This window comes from Protopterus annectens, chromosome 3.part1 (assembly GCF_019279795.1).
Source record: "Protopterus annectens isolate FY-2018-M chromosome 3.part1, PAN1.0, whole genome shotgun sequence".
NCBI lineage: Eukaryota > Metazoa > Chordata > Ceratodontiformes > Protopteridae > Protopterus > Protopterus annectens.
Window position 1 is genome coordinate 260,052,410 of NC_056732.1, and position 18,787 is coordinate 260,071,196.

Consider the following 18,787-nt stretch of genomic DNA (forward strand, 5'->3'; position numbering starts at 1 on the left):
CATAAAATAACCGCTGGCACCTTATGGCACACAATCCAAAAAACACATAGGTAGATGAAACAGTCAACGTAGATATTGTCCAGGACAGTGCCCAAATGGTATAAAAAGGTTCCTTTATAGACAAGTAAGCGCTTTCACCCGTAGGCTCCGTCAGACTTACACATAACATAAAAGCATCCAGGCTTTAAATATCCCTCCCTACACTTTCATTGGTCAATTTCTCATCAAACAATGAACAATTAACCCCAGCATATAAAGCGCAGACGCAATGTTAACTACACACACATATATTAACATCTTCAAAAACATCCTATTAAAACATGTATTATAAGATATTGTACTATGCCTAATACTCATCAATCAAAACTCTAACAATATATATAGAAAATATGTATATTATATCAATGTAATACAGTGGTAAACAACTGAAAGAGTGGACTAATGGGTGTTAAATGTATAGCTGTACCTAAACTACATTCCTGTTATGTGGGTTTAAGCCACCTGCTTCTCAAAAGAGGCTTAATCTGTGCTTCATCATTCAGCCCTGGTGTGTGGTCAACTCTCCACCTAATAATCCATCTCAATCCGCATTCTAAAGTATAGTTGATAAGGTCCCCCCCTCTGGTATTAGAATCTAGCCTTTGTAAAACACTGAATGTAAAAGTATGCCTTGCGATGTGCTCATAGCCGGCCGTAGGCATAGGCCAATCCGGCGGCTGCCTAGGGTGCCGCACTAGCAGGGCCACCTTTCCAGTAGGTATGTCATGTAGGTTCACCAGGATGGGGGCACCATGTGTTGTGGTGGTGGGCGCCATGGAGCCCCATCGCCTAGGGCAGTGGTTGATCTAAGGCCACTGCCATAGGAGGGGTAGTACGGTCTGCAGGTATGTGCTGAAGTGCACATGAAACAGCGGTCTACAAGGATTACCCATAGTGGCGACACCTGCACAGACGGCTATAGCGGGACATACACACGACCATGCATACAGCTCAGATAGACATACACACACCATAAACAGGCAATTATACACAAGGTGTATGGCGTGTACGGGTACAGTGTCAGTACAGCAAGGATAGCTGTCTGCCACGATATCCAGCAGATGTCTCTAGGGCGTGCTGGAATACGGACGTTGCATGGATAATGAGTGGATATGCATCGTACCACAGTTCTATGTGTCAGCCGTGCAAATATTTGATACATGGGACAGACAGCTGTCCATGCAAGAGCAGCGCTATGGGCACAACATAAGTATGTATATATACATTGAGAGAGATACAGAAGGACACATGTGGCAAGGCCGGGAGTGTAACGTACACAGCACCACCCCACCACACCACAGCAGGGCGCATGTGAAGAACACGCTACGGAGGTTGCCAACCACAGCAGGCACACAGGCAGTCCACAAGCTGCATCTCACCATCCACAAACACAGAGATGGCGGCAGGATATAAGTGTTCTGCGGAAACTCTAAAGCCATAACCTATGAACCCATGCGGCTGGGAGCATAGACACACACAGACAGCTGGCAGGCATGGGGATTGACCTTACCCCCACCTACCCAACCGCACAGCAGTATGACACAGGTATGGAACGCGCTACGTGGACCACTGAACACAGCACCGTCAGAGGCACACGTCTAGGTGGGTGACAACATCCGTAAAGGAATAGACGCCGATAGCCAAGGTATGTGTTTCGAAGCGTCTAAAATAGCTACTCTCTATAGGGGCAGTTGTAAACACACACACATACCGCACACACACACACGGGTAAGGGCCGGGAGTCGAACCTACGCCTACCTACATGAACACACTACAGCATGATGCATTTACAAAATGCGCTACCAAGATTGCTGAGCACAGCACTGTCAGAGGCATACTTCTAGGCGGGTGACATCATCCGTAAAGGAATAGATGCCAATAGCCAAGGTATGTGTTGAGAAGCGACTAAAGGAACTACTCTCATCAAGGGCATCTGGAAACACACACACACACACCTCACACACACACGGGTAAGGACCGGGAGTCAAATCTACACCTACCTACATGAACACACTACAGAATGATGCATTTACAGAACGCACTACTGAGATTACTGAGCACAGTGCTGTCAGAGGCATACTTCTAGGCGGGTGACATCATCCGTAAAGGAATAGCTGACAATAGCCAAGGTATGTGTTGCGAAGCGTCTAAAAGCATGACCATCTGCAGAGGCAGCTGGAAACACACACACACACACACACACCTCACACACACATGGGGAAGGGCCTGGAGTTGAACCTACGCCTACCTACATGAACACACTACAGCATGATGCATTTACAGAATGCGCTACCAAGATTACTGAACACAGCGCTGTCAGAGGCATACTTCTAGGCGGGTGACATCATCCGTAAAGGAATAGATGCCAATAGCCAAGGTATGTGTTGAGAAGCGACTAAAGGAACTACTCTCACCAAGGGCATCTGGAAACACACACACACATCACACACACACGGGTAAGGGCCGGGAGTCGAACCTACGCCTACCTACATGAACACACTACAGCATGATGCATTTACAGAACGCGCTACCGAGATTATTGAGCACAGCGCTGTCAGAGGCATACTTCTAGGTGGGTGACATCATCCGTAAAGGAATAGATGCCAATAGCCAAGGTATGTGTTGAGAAGCGACTAAAGGAACTACTCTCACCAAGGGCATCTGGAAACACACACACACACCTCACACACACACGGGTAAGGGCCGGGATTCGAACCTACGCCTACCTACATGAACACACTACAGCATGATGCATTTACAGAACGCGCTACCGAGATTACTGAGCACAGCGCTGTCAGAGGCATACTTCTAGGCGGGTGACATCATCCGTAAAGGAATAGCTGACAATAGCCAAGGTATGTGTTGCAAAGCGTCTAAAAGCATGACCATCTGCAAAGGCAGCTGGAAACACACACACACACACCTCACACACACACGGGGAAGGGCCTGGAGTTGAACCTACGCCTACCTACATGAACACACTACAGCATGATGCATTTACAGAACGCGCTACCGAGATTACTGAGCACAGTGCTGTCAGAGGCATACTTCTAGGTGGGTGACATCATCCGTAAAGGAATAGATGCCAATAGCCAAGGTATGTGTTGAGAAGCGACTAAAGGAACTACTCTCACCAAGGGCATCTGGAAACACACACACACACAGGTAAGGGCCGGGAGTCGAACCTACGCCTACCTACATGAACACACTACAGCATGATGCATTTACAGAACACGCTACCAAGATTACTGAGCACAGCACTGTCAGAGGCATATTTCTAGGTGGGTGACATCATCCGTAAAGGAATAGCTGACAATAGCCAAGGTATGTGCTGCAAAGCGTCTAAAAGCATGACCATCTGCAGAGGCAGCTGGAAACACACACACACACCTCACACACAATGGGAAAGGGCCTGGAGTTGAACCTACGCCTACCTACATGAACACACTACAGCATGATGCATTTACAGAATGCGCTACCGAGATTACTGAGCACAATGCTGTCATAGGCATACTTCTAGGCGGGTGACATCATCCGTAAAGGAATAGATGCCAATAGCCAAGGTATGTGTTGAGAAGCGACTAAAGGAACTACTCTCACCAAGGGCATCTGGAAACACACACACATCACACACACACGGGTAAGGGCTGGGAGTCGAACCTACGCCTACCTACATGAACACACTACAGCATGATGCATTTACAGAACGTGCTACCGAGATTACTGAGCACAGTGCTGTCAGAGGCATACTTCTAGGTGGGTGACATCATCCGTAAAGGAATAGATGCCAATAGCCAAGGTATGTGTTGAGAAGCGACTAAAGGAACTACTCTCACAAAGGGCATCTGGAAACACACACACACCTCACACACACACACGGGTAAGGGCCGGGAGTCAAACCTACGCCTACCTACATGAACACACTACAGCATGATGCATTTACAGAACGCGCTATCGAGATTACTGAGCACAGTGCTGTCAGAGGCATACTTCTAGGCGGGTGACATCATCCATAAAGGAATAGCTGACAATAGCCAAGGTATGTGTTGCAAAGCGTCTAAAAGCATGACCATCTGCAGAGGCAGCTGGAAACACACACACACACACACACACACGGGGAAGGGCCTGGAGTTGAACCTACGCCTACCTACATGAACACACTACAGCATGATGCATTTACAGAATGCGCTACCGAGATTACTGAGCACAGCACTGTCAGGAGGCATACCCCTAGGTGGGTGATATCATCTGCAGAGGCAAGGCAGCCAATAGTGAATGAAGACAGAGTGCGCAGTCACACAGCATGTTACCATCCCAAGGTGGGCGTACAGTAACACGGTAGTGCTGCACTCAGGAATACCAACTAACTACGGAGCACAACATCCTGACATGGATACAGGATGCACGACAGACAGTATACCCTATGAGAGGGCATCCAGTGTGCACGATGTAGGCAGCCATTGTGGCATACCAACCACATATGACTCACCTGGATGGTCACCATGGCTATGCAGGATGTCATTGGCCATGGCTACACGCCTAGTAGCAGACATCGGTGCCGACTGTAGTGTGTACCCCCGAATGGCATACTGGCCATGCCCTCACACCTAGCGGTCGCGAAGGAGTAACATACATGCACACGGGGTATCATCACAGACGGGCGCGGTGTGCACTGTACTGTGTGTCCATCTACACAGCTGCTTACTGGGCATGCTCAGACACTTAGAATCTGCACAGTGCAGACATGCATACACATGGGGTGGAATCATGGAAGGGCAGATTGTGGACCGTCGTGTGTGTCCACCCACACAACAGCAACCCGGCCATGCCACAGACGTGGCGGTTGCGAAGGGAAAACAGACATGCACACGGGGTATCAATGCAGATGGGCGTGGTGTGCACTGTACTGTGTGTCCATCTACACAGCTGCTTACTGGGCATGCTCAGACACTTAGAATCTGCACAGCGCAGACATGCATACACATGGGGTGGAATCATGGAAGGGCAGATTGTGGAACGTCGTGTGTGTCCACCCACACAACAGCAACCCGGGCATGCTCACACACTTAGTATGTGCTACGCGCCGTCCGGCATGCAGACAGAGTGCACACACCGCAGGTCACGGCCAGGTAAACCCGTACACACGCACAGGGTGGACACACATGCAGTTACATGTACCCACACAGATGACAGCACAGGCGTCATGGGTGCAGGCTGAACATGTACACACTGCAGTGAACACTGTAGCTGCCATGCCAGCACCATGTCATCAGTGCAGCAGTATGCCTCACGGTCCAGCAACAGCATGTGACATATGTCCACAAGTCTATATGGAGGTGTACGTCCGTCATGCAGAGTACACATGTACTATCAATGATCCCACAGGTGTGATGTAGTCCACCCATATCGGTATACATGGACAGGCGTGCTCCACACATACCACGGGCCTGACACAGATATGATACATGACTGCAGCTGTACCACAGTGAAACAAAGTCCAGATATGTCATATATGTGATTGCCTGGCTGTGTGCATGGACTGCACACAGGACACATACGAAGCCTGTGATGTACCACATGCATAACACTGGCGTGCGTGTAATACACGAATGGAAGGTGGACACATGTCTGTGGTATGCACCCCCTACAGGGTGTAGCGGTGTTGACTGGGACACATACCCTTGTACAGTTTGCCTGTGACAGCTGTGATACCATACCACAGTCCATGTTCCATGTATGTTGACACACATGTCACAATGTAGCAATGCATACACACATGGCAACAGGGGATACATGTGACACATGTACTGTGCACGGTGCATCCATGCATGAGCGGTGTCCGCTGTCCATAACACAGTTGCAACCCCCTACCACATGCATACCCATCATGGGGGCCGTCATATGGTGGCATAGTAACAGCACGCATGGCGGTATGTGTGTACACCATGTGTTTAAACACCTGTCCACATGCATGTGTGCAGGTGCTGGTCACAGGTGTGTCACACACCATCCTACCCTGCCATGTGCATACAGTCTGCTATGTCGCCTTTACATGACAGCGCTGCCATAATGCATACCCATCGGCCATGTGTCATCGACCATATGTCACATGGCCACTGTAACCCCTACCACCTCCCAAGTGCATATATTGGCACAGCTGCCAGATACAGTGGTGGTACGCAGGATGCACTACATACCGCTGCACGCCTGCACATATCCCATATAGCGGGTGTGGCATTCCTAGCACCAACATGTGTGCAGGAATGTGTGCCCATGTATGCCACAGATTGGGGGGACTATGTGCCACATGCCACACATCACTGTACGCCATGGTGGAGATCTGTACATACCTCAGTGTGGGGTGCATGGATGTGGATGGTGCAGTACATGCAACACGTCGTCCCTCCGTGTAGACATGTGTGGTCACCACCATGTCAGTGTGTCAACATGTGTGTATGTTTGTTGCCTGTTGTGAGGGTGTATGCAGATATACTGTTGTGACTGGACACTAACCACACAGGGTGGCCATCCCATACTGGTGCTGCATTGTACAGTCCTGTCAATGATATACTTGTGAGCCTTACTGGCCACCTGTGCAAGACCGCCCCCTGTGACATGGCACGTGGGTGCATTGTATTGTGAGGGTGCTAACCACACAGGCAGGTGTCCCCATCTGCACACAATGGGGTGTGTGCCATAGTGGTGTACGCCCCGCAATTGCGGACATATTCCTGTACCGGTACAGCATCCAACTGCTGCATACCGTGCACCACAGCTGACAGGTGACACCTGCGGTCAGTTGCCAGCACACTGTGTACGACACCTGCGGAATGTCACCATACCTGTACTGTGTCATGCCATGTATGTGATGTCTCTGTCCACCGTAGCCTGTGGCACCGACCACAGGCGTCAGGTGCAGTATATGTGTGGACATGTGCGTCATGTACCGTGTAAGCAACGTTACACTATATCTGGCTCCGTGCTCCGCAGGTTTACATGTAGAACCTCTCTTCTTGCAATCTCAACTGTCTGTTCTCTATCACAAAAGCTCTGCACCTGCTCCTATAGTATTCCTACATAGGTAAAGTACATGTATACTAGATGGAGTACTACACTAGCCTAGAATCCCCTTGAGTACCCACTTCCCTATAGGTGCCTTCTGACCCGGTTACACAGCAAATGCATGCACGTTCTCTGGCATGTCGAAGGGTCAATTGCTAGCGGTCTCTCCTGTTCAGATGGTGAATCTGGGCGTCCTGGGCAATGTTACAGGTGCCTCATGGACACGGACAAGCCGCACCTCCCCCACTAAACATAACACATGTGAGAGATGCAATTATATAGCCAGACAGGGGGCTGAGCTCTCTCAAACCATGACCGGCAAGACCAAACGGGAGGGGAAGGACACCATGCACACCACAAACCCAGTGTCACATGTAACTATCACAAATGCAAAACAAACACATGAACACAATAAGACATACTTGGAGGCACTGTTAAAACATGTAACGAACCTAACGAGGCCTCTGAAGCAGACAACCAAGCAACTGCCTCCACAAGACATAGGACATGCAACACATAGTTCTCAACGTCAGTGTGCAAAACAGTCACAGCCCCAAAGGCCACACAAAATGCCAGACACACTTGTAATGGATGACGCCACAGTCAGACACACCGACGTCCCACCCACCAGACTGAACAAGGGAATGATCACAGTAGGCTGCCTGTCGGGCGCTGGAATCCGCCACATAACACACGCACTCAGGTCACTCCGCAGCATGTACAAGTATGACGTGGTCATTGTCCATACTGGTGTCAATGACCGGAGACATACCACCCTGGGATACATAAAACCTTGATAATGTGCCTGGTTACTGGTATCAGTCTGAGGGGATCCAAATTCCTCTTGCCTGGGATGACATGCTTGGCACGCCACGCCCCTTCGCAAGGGATGGCTCGCACCTGTCGCCCCTGGTCTTCAAGACTTTGGCTAAGGCTCCTGCCACCCCCACAGTGCCCACTGCAGGCAAGGCTGGAATGATAAACCTACCACCCTAGACTACAAACCTGGAGAAAAGAAAGGGTAATACTGCTCAGTGCCAGTAGTCTACGCCCAAGCTGCATGCCCTCAAATGCCCTCCTCAGTATGGAGGACATCGATGTCAGTGCTGTGACTGAAACATTGTTCAGGGCGCCTGAGAGCACCCCAGCTCTATCAGGTCATACCTCATATCATGCGTTCAGGACCATAACCCGGAACAAACACAGAAGGAGGGGGAGTCTCCATTTCCATGAAGGATACCCACACCTCCAGGTTGGCAGAAATGCACGTAGCAGCGGGGACCATCCAGGTGCAATTAACCATGGGTAGGACTGCCCTACAGTTTGTTGCATGCTACAGACCACCCTCCCAAACCCAGGATACCCGCACAGCCTTCCTGAAGACACTGGGGAGTATGAATGCTCTCACAACACCATCATATTGGGTGACATCAACCACCCATACATAGATCGGGAACATTACCCAGGACACAACACCCTACACCAAAGGTTCCAGGTATTCATACACCCGAATGCTGTGGAACAACCATGCACCATACCCACAAGGGGAGGAACTATACTAGTCCTGATCATCACACATGGGGACGACATGCTCCACACAGGATGTACATCCCTCAACGGTGAGGTCAGACCATATAGTGAACTCACTGGAGGTCCGCATCCTGCACCCAACACCAGCAAGGGAGACCACAGTGAAGACCTCTCCACAGCGAACCCCACACGTCATACGACTGGTGTGGTACCCTACAAGGCCTCCATGCCAGTGTTAAACACAGGCCACGCTGCTGAAACCCTTACAAATGCCTTCTATGAGCACCCCCAGGAATGTCTGGATCAAGCGATCACTGATAACATCAGGACCTTGTCCACCAAAGGCAGGCACATGGTCTGGTGGACCCCAGCCATTAACAAACCATACAACAAGAGGTGAAAGCTACTACATGACAGAGCAATATCACTACCAGGGAAGGCATCACCAATTAATACTGGCGTTAACATACGATCACTCATACAATCATCCGAGGCTGCCTGTGGGACTGGACTTGCAAAGGACACATAAGGCAACCATAAGGCCTTCCTTAGCTATGGTAGGAACATGGGTGGAAGCACACAGTTATGCTCGGAATTAGTCCAGAATGGTACAATGATCACTGAACCCACAGACATTGCCAACAAACTGGCAGACAGGTTCCGTGCATACATCTACCCTCCCGCCCCCCAAGAGGGGACGTATCTATACCACCAGAGTCTAGCCTCCCAAACATCTCGACTGCCCAGGTGAGAGCTGATATCTGTAAAGCAGTGAACGCAGCATCAATGGGACCAGATGGTGTCCCCGGCTGTGTGCTACACAACCTCAATGAGGGCCTCACCCTGCACATAAGGCTGCTGTTTAATCTTAGCCGTACTACAGGCTACGTACCTGATGGATTGCATACGGCAACTGTGGTCCCACTCCACCAAGGTAGTGCTCCTATGGACTTTGTACATCCCTGCCCTATAAGCTTGACAAGCCTTGTCTGCAAAGCTATGGAGGGGTCCATAATGGAGCCCATAAATAAAGACATTGGGGAACGACAAATACTGGAACATACCCACATTGGCTTAGTCAAGGGCAGATCCTGTCTCCTGAACCTGGTCGACCTGTTTGGAGGTGTCACCAAGGCCATTGATGGGGGTACGTCAGTTTGCACAGACTACCGTGACCTGGTGACAGCGTTCGAACCACACTCCATGCGGGCATTATAGAAAGGCTCACCAGCGTAGATGTAGAGACATATGTCACACGATGGTTTGCCAACCGAATGGAGGTCAAAACCCACAGGGTTAGTGTTCCTGGTGCCATGTCAGACTCCAAGCTGGTCCTGAGTGGTGGCCCACAGGGCTCAGTCCTGGGCCCCCTCCTGTTCGGCATTCAACTTTCCGACGTGCATGCAAACATATGGGGATTGTGGCAGACAAGGTATGCAGATGACTGCAAACCGGCCACCATACTCAACACCCCATCAGACACGGACATCCACCTGAGGTCTCAGAGAAATGGATAACTGGTGCCAGAGCCATGGCCTGAAGCTACATGCCAGGGAAGGTATAGACCTACCCTTTGGGAAAGACATGTTCACCCTGAATTACCACATAGGTGGTAATCCATTAAACATGGTGGATGTGATCAGGGACATGGGTACCAAACCTGTCGGTAACCTCTCTTGACACTCACATTGCCAATGTGGTTGTGAAGACATTCCACTGTGCCCACCTGGTCATGAAGGGATTCACATCCACATCAGGGGAGGTCATTGTACCCCTGTACTCTTCACGCATCAGACCAATGATTGGGTACAACGCCACATTTGGAATGTACCTAACATGACACCTGCAGCACTCGGAAGGACCTCAAACATTCCACAACACAGGGATAAAGGTGCTGAAACATATGACACATGCTGCCCGACTGAGGGGACTCCGGCTGTATACCTTCTCATACCGTCTGCTCCGAGGTGATCTGTGCCTGACATACTTGGCCATGTCCGACCTGGGTGTCATGGACATGTTCCACCTCCTAGGATCCAAACAACCACGGGCACGAGAGCAACTGACAGAAACCTCGACACGGACATAAATAGGACGTGCTGGAGAGACAGGTTCATCACCAAGAGACTCCCTACACCATGGAACAGATTCCCAGCCCTTGTGAAGCAGAGCCCCTCACTGACTCTGTCCAAGAGTAATCCTGACGTGTGGATGGGGGATCGTAGGTATGCCCCAGGCATCATCTCAGTGTCACTGCTGGACAGAGGGACAGCAGACCAATGGATATAGTATCCTCATCCTAAGGGGTGGTGAAAGCCACACACACTCTAGCTAGGCTTACACATGCCGTAGGGCACATAGCCTGGTATGTACCTATGCACCTATGTACCTATGTATGTGTCCAGGCAGGTTGCGGGTACCTGTGGTATGCTGATATTGCTAGATGTGCCTGTGGGTAACCCACAGCTACACGTGGGGGACTGATAACAGTGCTCCCAGTAGGCACATGCAAGTACACCATATGAGGCATACAGGTTAACAGAACCAACATGGTGCTACACATGTAACCATCACACATACCGTGTACACAGCTCAATGTATGCTGCACCTGCACTACATGGTATGTCTGCTGCATGATGACAGTACACAACCCATGTCACATACGCACCTGTCACTTGTCATACACAACCACTGCAACATACACATCACACACTATGCGTACACAGGTATCACATACACCTCTCACTATCTTGTCCACCCTGTGCATCAGAATATATGTGCATAACTGTGCACCGATGGTGTGGATGACAGTGATGCGGCAGAGGCTTCATCATATGCATAGGGTGATATGTGTGCCAGGGGCATAGGCTGTACCAATGGATGACATCATGTGTGTGTGTAAGGGCCGGTGCATTTACTGGGCATGACTGTGCAGAATGCATGTGGATGTGGTGGAGCCCTACAGTTGTGTCTGCCGTGTGTGGGTATGTGTGTACACAGTTCAGCCATCTGTGATGCCTACACGGGGTATACTTGGCAGCCCCAGACTGTACAGTGCAGGTTGTATGGCTCACTGTGTCCGTCTGCGGCCACGTGACCCGTACCTGCCTGGGGTCGCACGGGCACTACCTGGTAGAGGTATGGAGTGGCCACTGTCCGATGACACATGTCCGCTGGAACCGTGTCCACGCTGGGACCAGCCAGGGCCATGTCCATGTGGCCTGCTGTGTCCTGGTGTGGTTGGTGTAGCAGCAGCTGCACTGCTGCTGCTACCGGCACTGTGTGAGTGGGCATGAGAGGTGGCACGCACACGTCGACCTACACTAGGTGGTGTTGCTGGCCTATGGCCACGTGTCTTACGCCTCACCCTTACCAGGTGTTCCAGCACAGACAGCTCACGCTCGCGCATTGACATGCCTCGGTCGAGGATTCCAACCATCTCACCTAATCGCCTATCCAGAACATTAGCAATCTGCTGTTGAGCATTCGCCAATGACTGGATGTTCTCATTTAGGGAACGGATTGCGGCCCTCTGCAGCCTCTGCCCTTCTTGGTTCTGCCGTTCAGCACGTGCCTGTGCTGCCATTACAGTCTGGAACATGCGTCTGGTGATACCAGCTGCTGCACCCTGTACAGCAGGTGCATGTCTGCCAGAGGTCCTCCTACAAGCAGCACCAGCCACATGCCTGTGTGGCACATCACCAGTCATTACACTGGCAACATGGTGTGTACCCGCACCTTCTGTAGCCACCACACATTCCTGCTCAATGCCAACAGACGCTGACTGTCCTTCCTCTATGGGCAGCGGTGATGTGGTATGTGTCGGCATCAGAACCGTGTGCGGAGATGAAGGGGACATAGGTTGGATGGTAACCAATAGGACAGCTTCTGCCCTGACAACCCTGCCTGTGCCTCATGCATATGGTCATCACCGCTAGTATCTGTGGGGACACTAGCATCAGATGGACCGCAGGAGGGGAACGCACCTACACCACCTGTGAATACAAAGACATACTGTAAGATACATTACACACGCAGACACACAGACACACACACACACACACACACACGCAGACACACACACAGACACACACACACACACACACAGGCACACATGCAGACACACACGCAGACACACACATGCTGACACACACACGCAGACACACACACGCAGACACATCATGCATGTGATATTGCAGATGGCATGCAGCATTCCCACACCACAGCTCAGTGAATGCAGGCCAGACATTAATAGTGGTAGTATGCATACTGCCCTGGGGTGCACACTACATCAAGCAGGTGTCATTTCAGTAGGCATGCAGTACACACATTCATGGTAGTCTGCATGCATCACCGTGATACACCGTGTGGCCACAGGCAGGTTAACAGTACACATGGCTGGCGTCACTTTGACATGTACTCCGCCAACATGTGCGATAACATGTGGACATGTGACAATGGTGTCCCACCACATGCACCGCATCATACTGGACGTCACAGTGCAGTGTTATGTGTACAGGCTACAGATAGAATGCATGTGTAACAAAGATGTCTGTGCAGGTGTGGTTGGTGTGAGCCGTGTACATAGCTATACAGTGGGGAGTACAGGCACTGTGCCACTGCATGGCAGCAGGACACAGGTATGTTTCTGTGTGATGCATAACATGGATGCATTGCATTGCCATGTCTGCAACACAGTCAAGCTGTTCCACAGCACGTATATGGTAGACATTGGTGGCACCTCCAGTGGCTGCAGACAGGCATTCCGGTTGTCTGGTGTACCACATCAGATGTACAGGTGGTCCACTACAGCTATAATCGCACTATGTGTGGACAATGTGCAACGGTGTCTATCTACTCCAGATGTACTGTGTGGCAACATGCCTGTAGGTATCACCCATGGCCATGTTTGACTGGGTAATGGACAATTGTGTGTGGTGGGCATCGTGTACCCATCCCTGTGGTGGCCCATGTGACATACACCCATACAAGTCGGAGGTGTCACAATCCAGAGGGCTATGCAGACAGTGTGGATGTCTGCTATGTCAGGCGTAGGTCATGTCATGGTGTGACAATATTGCAGACAGAACACCACGTGCGTGGGACATGTCATGTGCCATGTCACAACGTGTGCACACAATGCAGGGGCATATGTCACACTGGTAACACCTGTGTGCTGGCCAGATCACAGCTCACTATGTGGTACTGTGTGCATACGACAAATGGCATTCCAATGCATACTACATATGCAGCCATTGTAGAACACCTCCACCATTGTATGCATAGCTGACTGCACATATCACACCGATGGGTTCTGTGGTTTCATGCCGGTGTATACTAACGGTTGTATCTACTGTACATGGGTGGCATGTGTGTCAGGTGGTGCAACCTGTATACCGTGACTGGAGCAGAACCCAGGTGTGCATGTCATACCTGGCCACATGGTGAATATCTATACACTGTAACATGCCTGTTACTAACAACAGTCTCACCTGCAATGGACCCATGGCTGTGCGACATGCCAGAGGTACCTGTATAGGGGCGACACAACAGTATAAACATTATCCATGACTGTAGCCACAGTAAGCACTGTGCATGTCACATCATGTACCTGTGTGGTAGCATGTGTTATGCACATGTCTGCAAACACAACGTAGCATACTGTAGTATGCGGCTTGTGTGGCCATATACCTGGCATGTGTTGGTACATTATGTGGTGTACTGTGACACCCACACCTGCATCAGTTATCATACACATATGCAAGACTGACTTACCAGGCAGCTCCAGGCTCGTTGGTTGGGAGACACCCACCTCCATGATGGCAGTGAGTGTTTCTGCATGATGTTCCCTGGGTGTCCCCAGACTGGCCAGGAGCTCCTCCGTGTGTCTGAGTGGGTGCTGGGTTGGTGGCCCACCACCTGTTCCACCTTGTTCTCTGGCGATTGCGGCGGCATACTGTTTCTCATGCCATATTAGGTCCGTGCAGTGTCGGCGTATCTGCTGGTAGGTGCAGTTGTTGCCACCCACGTCGTTCACCCTCCTGCACATATCCTGCCACAGGTCATCCCGCTGCTGTGCTTGCTGTGGAACATGGCTGAATAGCAGGTCATAGTTGTCATGGAGCAACTGTATGATTACGTCATCCTCCTGGCGGCTGAAGGCTGGCAGCCTAAAACGTGGCATTATCTGTAAGACATAATGATGGTGACAGGTCACATTTACACTGATGTACTGGCATACCGCTGGACATACATCGCTATGACATGTACGACATCTGCACAGCAATCTCTGTGATGCATCATGGCACTGACACAGCTGACGTGTTGCTGTCACACCATTAAGCAGCGGGTATCATATCTTATCTGTGTGTCAACTCATCACACTGTACACACACCATGTTGATGGTAACCTGCTGTGGACATGTGTACCTGCCTGCACCTGTGTTCATACCAGTTGGCACGTGTCCCAATGTGCACACAGTTCTACTGTTCACCTGGATGCTGTGTATATGTCACTAGGCATCATGGACGCAGCCATTATGGACGTCAGCAGTGGCACTGCACACAAACACTTGGACACCTGTACATGCATGTGTTGTGCCATGTACATCTACACAGCACTGTACAGGTGTTGGACAACCTGCCACGGCTCACCTGTATTGCACATGTGATACACATGGGACATTGTGTAATCATATGACATTAGCAGGGATGGTCATACATAGCATGTGCGCACGCACGTTGTACACGCCAACACACAGCACCTGTGACACCACAAGGTGCATCAGTGCCACATTGCTGCTCTGGACGGTTGATAGTGCAAGTGCCATTTGGCCATCGCACCATGTATGACTTTGATAGCACGTGCAGCCTTGCTGGACAGGGCTGCATGGTATGACAGGGTATGTCACATACATGGCACAGGGATGTGTCCCACCTGGGGGGTACAGATATTGGGAGGGTGGCTGTCCATTCCATATGTCATTGCTATGTGTATATGGACATTACACATGTCTATCATCATGGTGTGGACAATGGCCTTCTGCAAGGTAGGCAGCATGCAGCTTGGTGGGGGTGTGTATGGTGCATGCTGGTATCGCACATCCATGCATACACATTACCTCTGACAGGTGCTATGTGCTGTGATATTGTTCAACACAGTGCTGTATGTGCCCACACAATGATATCCCGTGCACATGGATGGTAGCCTGGCCTGACATGGGTACCACATATGTCTACATCCAGTGCCTGCTGCCACCGCCATGTCAGCAGGTGCACCACACAGCACCATCCCTCCCACAAGGACCGTGGTGTTGGGCACAGCATAGGTATCCATGTATGGGGACAGGGATGTTCACATAGCGGGGGCACTGATGGTATCATCCATCGGACCATACACGTATGACGCACACCTCACACACCCAGCCCATTCAGTATATTGTTCGCAACACTGACACAGCTATACTGCTAGGCCAGGGACATTCCCAGCTGTACATACACAGATGCATGAACATCTGTCTGTGGCATGGGCTACAATGATGGTGGGGTTCAACACATAATGTGTTTGAGTGTGGCTGGTGCAGATGTTCTGTGCACGTGTCTACACGGCAAACCTGTTCTACAGTAGCCAGCGGTGATGTGCTGTGCACATGTCAATGCTGCACATTGTGTTGGTGTCTGTCTGTCAACAGGCCAGTGGTGGAACACACAGGGGTATTAGTGATCGAATATGCATGCCACCCTGTACAGCTGTACTGCTAACATCTCAGGTGCTAATGTGTCATGGAAATGCACACCTTACCCGGACAGGTGGTAGTGGGTTGCCACCCGTACCCATCTCCTCTTGTGGGTTGCTATGATCCAACACCCTCTTTGTATTGTATGTTCAGGCTATGCACCTGTGTGGGACATGTGGGCATGCAATGCACTACTGCGTACCTTTGCACCCATTGCACAACATGTCACACAGGTACACTGGCAGCCATACACTTCACAGCTTGATGAGGGTACAACAGGTGTTGTACACACGTAACACATATCCTGTGGGACATGGTCATATGTACAGGCATGTCCAACAGTCACGTACCACTGCTACCCCTATATGATGGATATGCAGTACATGTGGTGGTACAGCAACTGTCACATGTAGTCATGCAATGCCCCCCTACCTACATGGTGTGGTACTGCCTGTGGGGGATATGCGTCTGCATCCATGCTGTGCCCATAGCTGACAGTTGTACATCGATATGTGCAACATACCTCATTTGGTGTTCTCATGGGTGCATGTTCAACATGGCTCAGCACTGTTTGTGTCTGTCACACAGTCATTGTTGTACATGGTTTACATGCCAGCCATGGCTTACTGTATGTGATTCCATGTACTTCATTGGGATACCATCATTATACATTATAACAGCGTATTCCAGCCATCACATAGCCTTCCTAGATGACACTGTTAGCCAGCCAGTAGTAGGTGTTCCACCATCTGCACATAGGTCACACAGTACGAGGGCGGCTGACACCCATTCTGGGGACAGGGTGCTGACAGCTGTGGATGGGTGTGATGCTGTCGACAACCATGACTGCACCTGATGGTCACATCTGGATGGGTAACATTCACAACACACACCTACCTTCACGTAGTAACACATCATCTATAACAATGGACATTCCTGCCAGAACAATGTGTGCAGTATGTCTGTATGACCACTGTAGGCACCACTGGTGGCCCCCAGCATGGCAGCCAACAGCACCGGTGTATATCCCGTGGAACCATGGGTTACACCATTCACAACACACCTGTCTCAGATGACCCTGTTGTGGATCACAGTGCAGTTCCACACATCATGTAACACTAGGCATCATGCACTGATATGTTGCGGACGTGTGAACAGCTGTGCAACTCAACATATGCACACATGACACATCACCTGGTACGACATATCTCTCATACAACGTGTTATTGTGACCGCCCTGTGATGGCATTACACAGGCTAGGTGTACTGGGACATGTGATGGCTCACCGGTATATTCACCCTCTGGGTGTGTATCTAGCCAACTGTACAGTAGGCAGTGGTCTGAACACAGGGACACTGTACATTGACCTACTGTGTCACTGCAACTGTTGCCTATGCTCATACTGTAGTTATACAGGCATGTGGTATCTGACCACTATGACAGTCCTGGTCGACCACACTGCTGTGGCACACATGACCTGCGACCATCTGCCTGGGGTGTGGAGCACACATGTACATCTTCACATGCTATACTGCCTCTGTGGTGGTGTCACATGACTGTCTCCAGCAGGGCTGTTACAGGCAGGCACGGCATGGGGTCATGTGGGACAATGCTTGCACCTTCCACTGTGCTGCACACAAGCAAGGCACACACACTAGTGCACCACTCACATTTATCTGCAGTGACTGGGACCTGCCTCCATGCTCTGCGCAGCATGCCTGCAAGTACAGATTGTACACGGATCATACCTCCCAGGCACATACCTGGACTGCAACACACACAGGTGAGGGGATCCCACATCACACAGTGTTTTGCACACATCCTGGATATTTGCCGAACACAATGCATCATAGGTACTCAATGCGCAGATACCCATGTTTGTGACCGCTAGACACATTGTAACACGCAACAGAGTTTACATTGTACACCACAGGTTACATGCTGTCTGTGTTGTTATACTGTACATTGGGCCTCAGACAGCTGATACTGCCATGTGCTGACAGCAACCCACACTCCCCTAGAATGGACACCCATGTACCTACACATGCTTGAGGCATGCACTCCACCCAGCTGGATGACACATTACACAACACATACCATACCTACACTACCCTCAGCATGCACAATACCTCCATGTGTCTGGTGTGTTAAACCTGGGGTTATCCCCTCTTTGGTGGATGAACACATATGCTTCATGGCCCTGCTAGCCACACCCTGGACACACACCCATCGCAGCATACACGGAACATGTGTACTACAGCCAGTACTACTGACATCTGCTGACAGCAGTTGTTAATGGCATGACACCCCGGCAGATGGACAGTGTACATACATATGCTGACACATACCACAGCGCACTTCCGTAGCATGTACACAATGGTAGGGACCATGCTATTCCACACAGAGACATGGTGGTACT